This window comes from Crassostrea angulata, unplaced genomic scaffold (genome assembly GCF_025612915.1).
Source record: "Crassostrea angulata isolate pt1a10 unplaced genomic scaffold, ASM2561291v2 HiC_scaffold_308, whole genome shotgun sequence".
Classification (NCBI taxonomy): domain Eukaryota; kingdom Metazoa; phylum Mollusca; class Bivalvia; order Ostreida; family Ostreidae; genus Magallana; species Magallana angulata.
The window spans coordinates 108514-121670 of record NW_026441861.1 but is presented as its reverse complement, the minus strand read 5'-3'; the positions used below and the strand labels follow the sequence as shown (position 1 = coordinate 121670).

At 31.1% G+C, this 13157-nt stretch overlaps 1 long non-coding RNA gene across 1 annotated transcript; it reads left to right on the top strand.

Annotated features, from left to right (window-relative positions):
• Positions 1 to 2054: 2054 nt before the first annotated feature.
• On the top strand, positions 2055 to 4408 carry LOC128170089 (uncharacterized). The gene is made up of 3 exons (XR_008241665.1): positions 2055 to 2455; positions 2648 to 2708; positions 4324 to 4408. It is a non-coding gene; the product is annotated as an uncharacterized LOC128170089 (long non-coding RNA).
• Positions 4409 to 13157: the final 8749 nt, after the last annotated feature.

Here is a 13157-nt window from a genome sequence, read left to right as displayed (position 1 = left end):
GCGTCCTACACCATTGATAGGGACCAAACCAAGCCAAGGCTTATATTTTTGTGAAGTACATTGTTCTGAGATTGTTTCCTGGTAATATTGTTAAATATGGATATTAGGCCGATTTTGACCCTTCGTGGCTTTAGCTCTTTGTTAACCAATTCCGGATTTTTATCTCGATTGGCTTTACCATTTTGTCGTTTGCATTTTTTACGTCACGGAAGCAGAAGATGTTGAATCATTTGCAGATATTCGATTTGAGGCTAAAAGCAAGTTTTGTCAATCATTCCTATTCATTTATTTGTATTGTAAAATTATATAAATATTGCTGGTAGCAACCTAGTCATCTTATAACGCGAAAAGTAGCTCAGAGCTTGTGTTTCCCATGAAATTTTGGGTTGAAAACAAGAAACCTGTATTGGAAACGATCGATGCTGATCCAATCTACTTAGGTGAACTTGATGAAAGTTTTAAGATAAAATGTAAAGGCAAATACGGTTATTTAATGTATATATACATATAAAGGTATATACTACATCTGCTATATGTAAACGGTACTAGGTCTGTCGGTAAACGTTTTCCACAAAGCTTCAATTAAGCAGTTGTAGCTGGCAAAAAGCACATTTATAGACAGAACAATGCTTAAAAATTAAGCCAACATTAAATATATGTTTATCAAATACATTTTTATTTAGATCAGACACATTTCAATCAAAGTGAAAGAAGAATAAACTAGAGTGAAGCTCGTTGCAAAGAAACGAGTAGGTATTCCATAAAACTTAAAGCACCAAGTCGAAAGTTTTATATAATTTTGTTGTTGTTGTTGATATATCAAAACTGAAAATTAAATTGATTGTTTAAAATGTTACTTATTATGTAACAAGTTGCTAAAATGTCCAGTTGGTTACTTAATATATATTAAGTGAGTTCTTATTGTATGCTAATTTAAACACACTTTATTTTCAGACAGGTCACAACTAACCCAGTGAATAGCAGGGATATGTCTCGCTAAACTGTTTATGCAGTTGTAAGTATTATAAGTAAAATTCAGTTTTTTATCTTCAAAACTGTTGCTTGACTTTCTTTTGTATCTTTCTCTATGTACTAAGATATGCAACTTATTGTATAAATACAACTATTGTGTGGAATTTATTTTTTTGTAGAAAATGGCTACCAATATTTGGTCGGTCAGGAAGTCCTAAGACATAGGGTAATGAATTTTTCAAGATCCAGACATTCTTCTTGATTTCATAGACAGTTCTACACTGCAGCTGGTATAAAAGTGACAAATCATGGTAATTAAATCTAAATACGTGGAGTTCTGATTGTATTGTTAATATCAAGAATTTCTGTATATTGTACCGTAATTTTTAAGTGTTGAAAATCTAACTTTTACAAATATTTCAGGTTTATTTGAAACAAATATTATCATAATATGTCTGTTTTCCTCCTCATAATTCAATATTTATTTTATGCCAGTTTAAAAACCTCTGATGATTGTGTTAAGTTGATATTACCATTTTAGAAAAAACCCAGTCCACACATGAATTGCTAAGGTCAGTGCATTGAAAAGAAGGAAGTTGAAGTTAGATCGACATAGAGATGGCTAGTTTTTTTTTTAGGTTAGTTTGCCAGTTCTGCTGCAAAAATATGTGTAGTATCAGAATTCTGTTTAATAAAGCTGCTTGGTATCCACTGATGGCTGCATGAAAAATTGTTTGTTTTATTATTTCTTATTTCAGACTTCTTAAAATTGCTGTTGGTTTTTAACAATCAACAGCACTTGTAACAATTATTGTATAACATGTACATGTACTTGCAAAACAGCATTATAATTCTGAAAATCTGGATATTTCAGTTTTTTATAGTTGTAATAATGGTAATTCTAGGATGTACAACAATGACTTCTTTTACATGTGTATACAGTGACTGATTTAAAGCAATATGAGCTGTATATTTTAGAATTTTCTTTTGTCGCAAAAACACGCTAGTGTGATAAGTCTGCCTGTAACCTAAACTTTTTTGGTAAATAAGATTTGAAAAAATCATTAATTTTTGTCAGAAAAAAGAGTTCACTTATAAGGTATATATAGCTGATCAATTTTTGTACAGGACGACAATAATTCAATTTTGCTCCAATTAAGGCTATTTAATGGCTTTTCCCACAAAAACAGAGCTGACAGAAATTTAAAAGCCATGATATTTTTTGTCATTTTAGTAGAAAAAAAACATTTTCTTAAAAAACAATTCAACATGAAAATTGCAGCTCATATTGCTTTAAACAAATATCTGTTTTTTAGTTTTAATATTTAAAGTCTGGTGTTTATTTTTCTTAGCTGTTCCACTCTACAATGGACTTTGAGACCCTCTCCCCCAGGATGACCTGTGCAATTATTTGTACAGGCAATTCACTCCACCAGAAAAGAGCCCTGTGGACATGAGGAGAAAGAAGATGACAGTAGCACTTGTAAGTCTGATTTTGTAAAATCATGTGTATGATATACTAATATAAGAATAAAAATCAACAATACTAGTCATCTTTAGGGTACATAATTATGTACAAATAAAATGCATCATGTACATGTGTATAAATATATATAACTATTTATTGAATGATACTTTATCAAAGAATTTTGCTTTTTTTCTTCATTTCTTTCAGAGGGCATTCTTAACAATGAAAAAGTTTACCGAATGTTAGAAGTTCTGGCCAGAGTTTAAAGGTGAGAATTATGATTATATTATATACATGCATGATTGTATATAGTAGCTAGTGCAGCTCGGCGGCGCGCAGCGCCGGCGCGAAGAGAGCTCTACCGGCAAGGCGTGTGTGAATAGAAAATTCGGACTATTTGCACATTCATTCAACGGATTTTTTTTGGCGTCAGTAAATCGAACCAGTAATGCCTTGTTTTAATCGTCCCAGTAGTTCCCTGTAATTATGGTTTCCCATTTCACACTCTCACGAAAAAAAGGTAAAAGACTATGTACATGTATGCATTGTAAATAACACATCGCCAATTTCCATTACTTTTAAGACTAACGGAGTTATCGTCCTTTCGAGTGACGTCACAATGGATTTCTTACACATTGATCCGACAGAATTTTTTGGCGTCATTAAATTTCGACCCACAATGCAATTCCTCAATGTCGGCTGATCTCACTAGACTGGATACCATCTCGCGAGAATCAAAGTAAAACTTTTGAGAAACAGATAAGTTGTGTAATTTCCAGAACATCATGCTTTTTAAGTAAACAAAACAGTATTTTTCGCGTAGTTTTTTCTTGTGTGTTTTCAAAGAGACAGACTACACTTGACCGACGTGAACTTTGACGTCACAATAAGGGGAACCTACTCTAAGTAGTTATTGTAAATCTGCTGAAATATAAATACCAAAATCTTCTCAAAATCTTGCAGAGCTAACGAATCGGGACGTTTCTTCAGAGACAGGAAACAACTGTAACTCGCTCTCATTTGGATGAATACTCACATTTATTTTTTCACTATATTTACGGTAATTCCCAGGAACGTTTTTTAAATGGGGCGTGGCAACATCATTCAAAAAATCTTCACAAGCAAAAAGAAAAATAAAATTCTCAAAATCAGAAAAATTCTAATCTGGGTGAGGAATGGGGAGTGCGTGGTATGCCTTTAGCTCTTTAGCTGCTCAAAGGTGTCTTTATTTTCACTACTATTTACGGTATTACATGCTCCCGGGGGATCCATTTTCCTTATGTGATCAACAAATGTTTTTATACGTAAATTTGGGGTTTTTTAAACGGGGGGGGGGGGGGTCTGTGATAAGTCAATTTTTATTTGTAATTTTAAGAAAAATGTCTGCTGCAAGAAAAGAGGAAATAATCTGCAATTTAATTTACATTATGTTTAAATCTTTATTATTCAACAACAATGAACATTTATTCTGAGATAAATTCTATACTGGCGTGCGACCAGTATATAAACAATTTGATTAAAATCAGATCTTTGATCCGCTCCGACAAATTCTGATGTCGCTACACTTTATTCAGCGACTATCATAATTTCGGAGCGTTACAAAGATATGATTTTAATCAGCATTCAAATTCATTTACTTTACGTCACTACTTTTATTTTTATTGATTTATCATAATTCATTTTTGATCACCTGCTGCGCTCGCCCCAACGGTCGCACCGCAAAACATATTAATAACTACATGTATGGAAGTTCTGATAGAGAAATACATGTATTTAAATTAAAATGAAAATTTGATTCTCTAATGACAATTTAATTTATATCCTTCAATCTATGAAATATACCATGACTATATACTAACTTGAGATTTTTTCCGTCACCTGAGTTCTATGCATCAATAAAAGAGACAATAGACCGAACATATAAGGGGCTTCTGTGGGAAAAAGAAAGAAGAATCAAGGGTTACCAAGAGATAAGTTAAAAGATTTGTTGTGATTTCACTTTTACAATATAAATACATATTCTGACCTAGATTACCAGGTACTTATCTAATATATTTCTGTATGAATTCTAGTATTGAATCTATATAATGTAATATCATTGGATAGTGTAACAAGTGTACATGTATACTGTAAAACAGAGACAGCGAAAATAATAACTAATGGTGTTAAATATGAAATAAAATCAATACATAATTATGTATGTGTAATTTTTCTTTTTATTTACAGGAACAAGGAAGAGAGAAATGAATTGTAACATGGCAATGAAGAATAAACTCCTGAAAAAAAATTAATGAAGTTTTTGTTATTATTTTTTTTATATGCCTGGTATGCATCTGCAATAGTATACTGATGATCTATACATTGATATCAAGGAATAGTTTGCATAAGAAGCACACTGTACGTAATATATTTTAAATGAAAGCTTAAGTAAAGATGATCGTACCTTTATTATAGAATATTTGTTTTACACATATAAAATATGCCCTGTTTAATTTCACACATGTTTAACACATATTAAACACATGTTAAACGTGTGTGAAATTAAACACTTTATATATGTGTGCTCCTTTTATGTGTTTTACACATGTAAAATATATATGTAAAATATATGTTGAACACATGTTGCACACATGTGGACATTTTTCCTGTGTAGGACGGGATACCGAAGAAGGACCAATTGGAGGAACACTGGAGGGACCCTGCTGACATATGAACCACCATAAGAGGCCATTACGAATCGGATTTTATAAACATTATATTGTTAATATTTATTTTGTGTGTGAATATCTATAATTGTAAATTTATTGATTTTATATATATATATATATATATATATATATATATATATATATATATATATATATATATATATATTTATATATATATATATAAATTGTAGATACTTATTGTTGTGCTCTTGTTTGACTGGTTGGACACACGACGATGACAGTATTGATTCTTTCTAATGTAGTCAATTAATTTGTTACTCGAACTTGACAAGTGATATTTAAAAATGCACAGAATTCGAGATTTAAAAAAAAAAAACGTTTCTATCAATGGCCGAGAATTGTCTAACCTATTGGTCATTTGATAAATAAATCTCCCTAGACACAGAAATAAAGCAGATAAAATAATTAAATGGCTTTTGTTTTAATGTTTCTCGTTACAATTTCAATGGAGCATCACCTTTAAATCAGAACCCCTTATTGAAGTGTCATGAGTTAATTTTATTTTTCGGGGTGAAATTTCCCTAGTGTTCCTGACAATCAATTGGATTGAGCACTTATTATGATTTAATGGCATTTTATAGTCTGTAAACTTACAATTTGTGGGTTTTTTCCGTAGGAGGAAAACAAATCTTCTTTTAAACACTAGTATATCTAAAGCACAAACTGCATGAAACCATAAAATTTAAGAGTCATCAACATGTAAAATCCAAGTAATGAAAGTCTTACAAACTTTTTCAATTGAGTTGAAGGTGAACTAAAATAAAAACCCTGCAAATATAACAGATTCCATGATATTTAACGTAAACAAATATTTAAGTTGTTTCGGTCTATGTTTACAAATAGCAAAAAGTTCACTGGTTAGTGTACACAGCACTGTTGAAAAGGCCACGCGTGTCTTAGATAGAGGACAACTAATGATATTCTGGATGACTGCACGAAACTCTGACCTTACTTTTGAACTCATTATAATGCTTGTTTCTTTTTCATTGGATACAATTGTTTGGGTGACACGTGTCCTCTCCCGATAGGAGATAATCAAACACACAATTATATACCGTTTTAATTGTTTATCTGGGTTACAGGTATCCAAATCAGATAACTCAGACGTTGAGCTACTTTTTTGATTATGAAATCTTGCACAAGATTCAATTTACCTTTAACATATCTTTCAAAACTATTCAATTACATGCATCATGAAACTTGGAAGGAAAAAAAAGTTTTCACCCGATCAACAAAACTTTGTAAAAAATAAAAATAAGATAAAAGATAGTTTAAAAGTGGTATTTACTTCCGTCAGCGTATTTTGTTTGTTTTTTCTGCATTGATCATTTTCTACAGAATGAATCATTAGATACAGCTTTTATATTGTATATATTTACATGTTTATCTGTTTTTTTTACTTTAATTACTAGTATCTAAAACTTTGAAGTGAAGTGTTCGGAGGAAACATATACATTTTAAACTGAATATTAGATCATTATATAACATCATTGATAACTTTCGGAGTTGAAATTGCATTTATCAGTGTTATCAGTATTGCTAAAATAAGACCGGTATATTTAACACAATCCACGTTTACTCATCCTCTGAATTTTAAAAAATTATGCAATTTGTGTGAAGACTTTTAAAAACAAATGTGGATTATTTGATCCCATTTAATGTAAAAGTTTGAATATGTAGTTTGAAAACAAGTTTTTTAAATGCTTACATTTATTACCAACTACTTATTGAAACTGGTTTAAATGTTTTCTTAAGGTATCCAATGTACAATTGACCAAAAAAATGATGCCTGGTAAGGAATATATTCTATGTACTCGGTTGATAGGTAGGGTATGTAATTTCTAAAAATAGATATCCCCCCCCCCCAAATCACTATGGGGTAGTAACTCTAGCGCTGAAAATCACGCACGGTCAAAATACTACTTTTCTTTGACGAAAATATGTGTAATCATTAATAATATTTATCAATAAAAATTGCCAACAACAATTTTGAAATAAATTGATTACCTTTATCAATATCTTTCTTTATTTTTGCGAATTTTTTTTTTACAATGACCATGACGACATCATGCGATCCCCCCCCCCCCCCCACGTCAGCCGTCGCATTCAGAATCCAACGCATATTCCGGTTACTTTGTAATTTTTCTGTTTTCTATTCCTTTTACGATTGAGAACTTGTAATTTTAGATTTAAAAATTTAAATTGGTTTTTTTTCATTCAGCACAAAAATATTGTTCCTAATACAACGAATTCGTGAATTGCGGGTCACATCAGGTGTGTAGAGCGTTACGAACAAAGCGTGCAAAAACCGTTGAAATGTTTTATTAGAATTCATTCCAAACCTTTAACTCGTAGAAAACAATATACATTATTATACTGTCATGTGAAATACTGAAATCTGATTGGTTTAGACGCAGTTGATAATCGTTCTATTACCCTCAGCGTTAGCAACACACTTAGCAACGGGTAAAACAACAAATTGTTACATGCGCGTTAATTATGTGCGTACGGTTCGCCATGGAATTCACGTCATTTCTATATAAAAGCAGTAAAAAAATCTCTAAAATTAAGACACTCAGTATAATAAAATAAATAGTGCCTGTTTGGGAGGGTAACAGTTGAAATTGACACCCCTCGAAAACAGGCACTATTTATATATTGTATTATCTTTTACTCAAATTTGTATTCTTTTTCAAAAAAAATAAAATAAAGTAAATGGAGACTGCCGATAAAGTCTGACTACGATGTTTCCGTAACGGTACAATTGTGGAATACGAAATACATCAACATGCTTTACACAGTTATAACAAAATATGAATCAACCGTAAATGACGCTGTGGTGTTGTAATTTACACGATAAGATTGTATACAAATACCAAACATAATATCGGACATCGGTTATATGGCTTAACCTGTCAATCAAAATTTGAGTATTTGATTTCATTGGATGGTGACGCGCCTCTTTTATGTAAACAGCAAAATGAAACGAATTGACTTTAAAGCAGTCGGAACCGGTAGCTAATAGTATTATTTGAATGATATAAGATCCAGCGATTTGAAAAAGAGTAAAAAGTGTTCCGGTCATGCACATACATGTAATATGAAATGCGAGAGAAGAAAATTGTTTGGAATCCCGATGAAAAAATACAATCAATGATTAGAAATGTCATTATTTGACTCTTGTTTACTTGATTTACGGAAAATAACAAGGAAGATGTTTAAACACAATAATTACAATGAACATGTACAAGCATTTTAACCACAAATCCGTATGCATGGAACTTATTAAAAATAGTTAGTAGCAAATACGCCGTTATACAAATGTTAGGTTCGAAAAACTCTGTATGTATAATGAAATTAGGTATACAAAAAATTTAAATAGGGCCATACAATTACCAGATTACCCTAATTCAAGTTATGCACAGTCACAATATCTACAAAATCAATGATTTAAACAACCTACTCAGTATTTTTCGACGAAATACGTGACTTGTGCACTGCAAACTTTACTCTATAAATTCGGGTTTTTTTCTTCACGTTCTTGCAAGAGCGCCGCGGGAAAAAATAACGTCATACAACGGCAAATGACGTAAAGCTGCTACAACATCACAATCAACGTAAGGGGGGGGGGGGAGTTAAAATAACTCGTTTTAAAATTAAGAAAAAAAATATTGCTTGACTTTATACATCAATTGTTTATTCTTTATTGTTTATCATGTTAGATCAAAAATAGTGCAACTTTTTGAAAATTTACTTCAAGCTCCGTAATCTACCGAGCTCATCCCGGAAAATCCCGATCTCTCAGGCTCAATTGTACATCCGATACCTTAAGTATCTGTGTAGACAAAATCATATTTTTGTAACGATAGGGGAAAGTGGAAAACATACTTAGTATACTTAAATTACCAGAAAAAGCAAAATGGTTGCAAATACTAAAAGGTGTGTATTCTTTGTCGTATTTAATACAACAATATACAATTAAAGGAATCCAGTGAGGGAGTCAACAACATGCATGTTTCCCTGGATTTTTCAGATTGTTTGTATATATATATAATACTAGTCAAATTTGGCCCCCTTAAATCGCAATTTTCTAATGTGTTTCAGGTACATTAAATTGTTGTGTTATTTTTCAGAGGAGTTGATATAAATTAATTTTGGCCTATTAATTTGATTTTTTTTGGCAGTATATGACGTCAGAAGTGACGCTGTTTTTATAAATCAATCAAAATGAGTGAAAATTTTACATTTTTCAAATCATTATTTGAATGGGAAATATAGAGCGACGCTTTGAACAAGCACGAACTTTTTGTCACTTATCAGTAATAGATAGATACATCTTTATTGAAAATATTTTGGTTGTTCAAGCAATCAATCAATGTTTTCTTAAAGAAAAACTGCTTCAAAACAAACCGTTTTATGCTTAAAATTCGCAAATGGCGAGAACAGGTGAACTGTATAATGTCATACTTTTAAATTGTGGGCACTGAAATCAAAATGAAAGTTATGATAAAACTTCGAATGTATATCCGTGCAAGAAAACAAAACATAACAGTAAAATGACTAAATGTCCATTTAAAGGGGGCATTTTAGGCTAAAACCATTTATAGTCCTTTATAAGTTATCCGTTATGTGGCTCTTGTACATATTCTTTGAAAATTATGCTTGAAATGATATGCAGAGTAAAGGGAAAACACATTTAAAATTGAATAGCAACAACATATTGTAAGTAAGCATGCGAGAAGCAAAGGATTTTTAAAGAGTATTTGAAAGATGAGATTGATAATTTTTAACAGTTTTAATGAGTTAAATTGGACGGGATGTTAGGTACTTTGTACATGGGTTTGCGTAGATGATCACTTTTTTGTGAAGAAATATGTCACTTGACAGTCCTCGGGAAACAAAACGCTTATTAGGTTTGTAACTAGCTAACAACAGAAATATATTGGGCTTCCCCTCGCCATCTATGAAATTGATCAACCCGATATATTTAGTAGTGAGTCAGTAACAAACCTAATAGTAATAATGTAGTTGAAGTTATCTATAGATGTCTTTATAATACGACTTGCTTTGTTCTGAAGATGTTCTCAAAAAATCTCTATACATATTTGGTGATCCTGACTGAAAGATTTTCCATTTCCAGGATTTAATCAGCAGTCAATACAGTCTGATTTTTTAAGTGTCAAATTTACTTAAGATGTGAGCCTCACACATGAAGCTGAGAGGAACAAAACGTAATCGGCACATTGAAACACCTATGATCTGAATTGCATGTAGTATTCATACTGTTCATTCGATAAATCCAGATAAGGAAATTTATTAATCAATGTTCCATCGTGATATTTCCACTTGTGAGGATATTTCATGCCCTAAATACACATTTCTTCTGGTGCATTGAGGTCTACAAGAATTTAAAAAGAAGTGAAATGACCCCATATATAAACAGGCTCATATTGTAAGAAGTGTAAACAGTAAGTAAATTACCTAAAACATAAGGACGATGGCAGAAAGCCAAATCTCATATTAAAGGAAGGTGATTAAGAAGCATCTTTACTCTTTAGAAAGCATTTTGTGGTTACCTGGTTTATTGCCACCATGTAGATATCCCTGGAATGGACCAGACACGCCGACAAACAATAACCAGGGAGAGTTCTGGAGGTTTGAACATTAACACAATTCTGTGGGGGCAAATTCATTCCATTCGAAACTTTCTTAATCATTATTAGAGGCCGCAAAATATATGCATATATTGTGCAGCAGATGTTTATAAAATTGAAAATAATCATGAACAATTGAATTATTGTCATTCCTGTTTGCTATGCTTCTCCGGTTAATAATGTTTCACATCGTACGATTTGAATAAGATTTTTTTATTGTTAGGTATTCAAATCGTAAAGGGGCGTGGTTACGATTTTGATCAAATTCTATTTTTAGTTTTCATCATTTACAATGCTTTAGAAATGCATTTCGAATGATCAAATAAAATTTGAGGGTTATTCGTAGAGTTATAAGCAAGATACAGGGCTCACAATTCTTTGTGTTGTAAACAAGGCTCGTGACCTGTGTTTGTTTACATAGGTTCAATATACAAGTAAAAAATCCTTTTCCAGCTTATTTGTCTATCTTTTTATTTATTTTAACCATAGATAACACAGTTCCTAACGTTTAACACATTCGTTTTAGGTTTAAAACTGAAATTGTTACTTCAACGTTCAGAATGTAAACAAACGCTTTGTTTTCATAGCAAACAATTTCATGCTCTGTAACTTACTTATAACTCAACAAATTTCGGTTGCCTATTCAAAATGCCTCTCTGAAGCATTGTAGTTATTAAATTCGGAAAAATAATTTTTGGCCAAAATCGTGACCATGCCCCTTTAGGCAATGAAAACTTCCTTAATCATTTTTTATTCAAAATTGTAAAAAAAAATGCCAAATGATACCGTCTGCTTAATTGTCATGATTATATCTATGTAAGGTTTCTTATATGTTTCTTTCAAATGCATTAACATATTAGACTCATATTTTTAAGACGAGTCCATTTTATGTATTTTGTGTTAATTGGGACTTAGACACGTCTTTGGTTCAAAATTGTATTTTTTTTTTTATATGTAATGTTTAAAATAGGTAATATTTGTATCCTTAATGCTTTGTCCAAATTTTGAAAGTCACATATTGAGTTATAAGAAAGATACTGAATTTGACATCATTATTTTGTAAACAAATCTCGAGCCATTTTATTGTTTACATAATGTGGTTTATCGGTGGCAGTTTTGAATAAATGTTGCTATCTTCTGTTATCATTATCTAATAAATTTTATGAAAACATTGAATCAGTTTACCTTGTTCGCCAAGGGTCAGTTAGTCAAAGAAATGATATTTCTGTACTTTACATTATTTGTAAACAAATATAAGTCTCGAGCTTTGTTTACTAAACAATAAATTCTTACGTCTGTATCTCTCATATAACTTGCCTTATACCATTCAAATTCTGGTCAATCATTCAAAATGCACAAGTAAACTATTGTATACATATAAATTATAAAATAAAATATGGATCTAAAATCTTGTCTAAGTCCCTTTAAATATCCTTTCACCTTCATTTAAAACAAACATATAGGTGTATATAGTTATCGCCATTATATGTTTACTATTGATATAAATCGGAGTAATGCTGATTTTTTTTTCATTTTTTTTTTACTTTAAAAGGAACATTCGATTTGTATCAAGATGAGATAGGACGGTGATCACATGACCACAAATATAGCACTTCATAGTAAAAGGTAGTGAACAATGTAGAAGTCAAGTTGTTTGAATCTATAGGTATGAAAAAAGACATCTGTAAAATTACCTTGTTAAAAGTACATAAGTTGGGCCAAATTTAACGTTTTTATTTTCAGAAATGTAGGTGCACAAAATCGTTAGTGTTTTAATACTTTTATTTTCCTAGATATGCGCTAACTATTATTCTGGTAATAACAATACATAAACCCAACACATATTTTACTGTATTGATGATTCTAATCAGAAATTGTCAGAAGAAGTAAAAGGTCCTACGATAGTATATCTTCCTTGAATCTTGACCATGTATCATGTATCAATATAATTGTACAAATGTTTAATACCGAGAATGCATTAAACGTTGACCCCCCCCCCTCCAAAAAAACCAAAAACCAAAACAAAAACAAAACAAAAACCCAAAAAAACAAAACCAAAACGTGTAAATCATTTAATAGTGTCAATACAGCTCGATTAACAATATTAGATCAGTACATGAAGTCAAACTAAACATATTTTTGTATAAAATACATATTAATTAACGTAATGGTGTATATCAATTATTTTAATATCGATCATCAAAACGCGAAACTGTGAAAAAATGAAAAAAGAAAAAAAATCAAATTACGATAGGATTGATACACGATAGAAAAGGATAAACGATTGTCAGGATATACATATGATTGCATTAAACGATCTTCACGAATAAACTG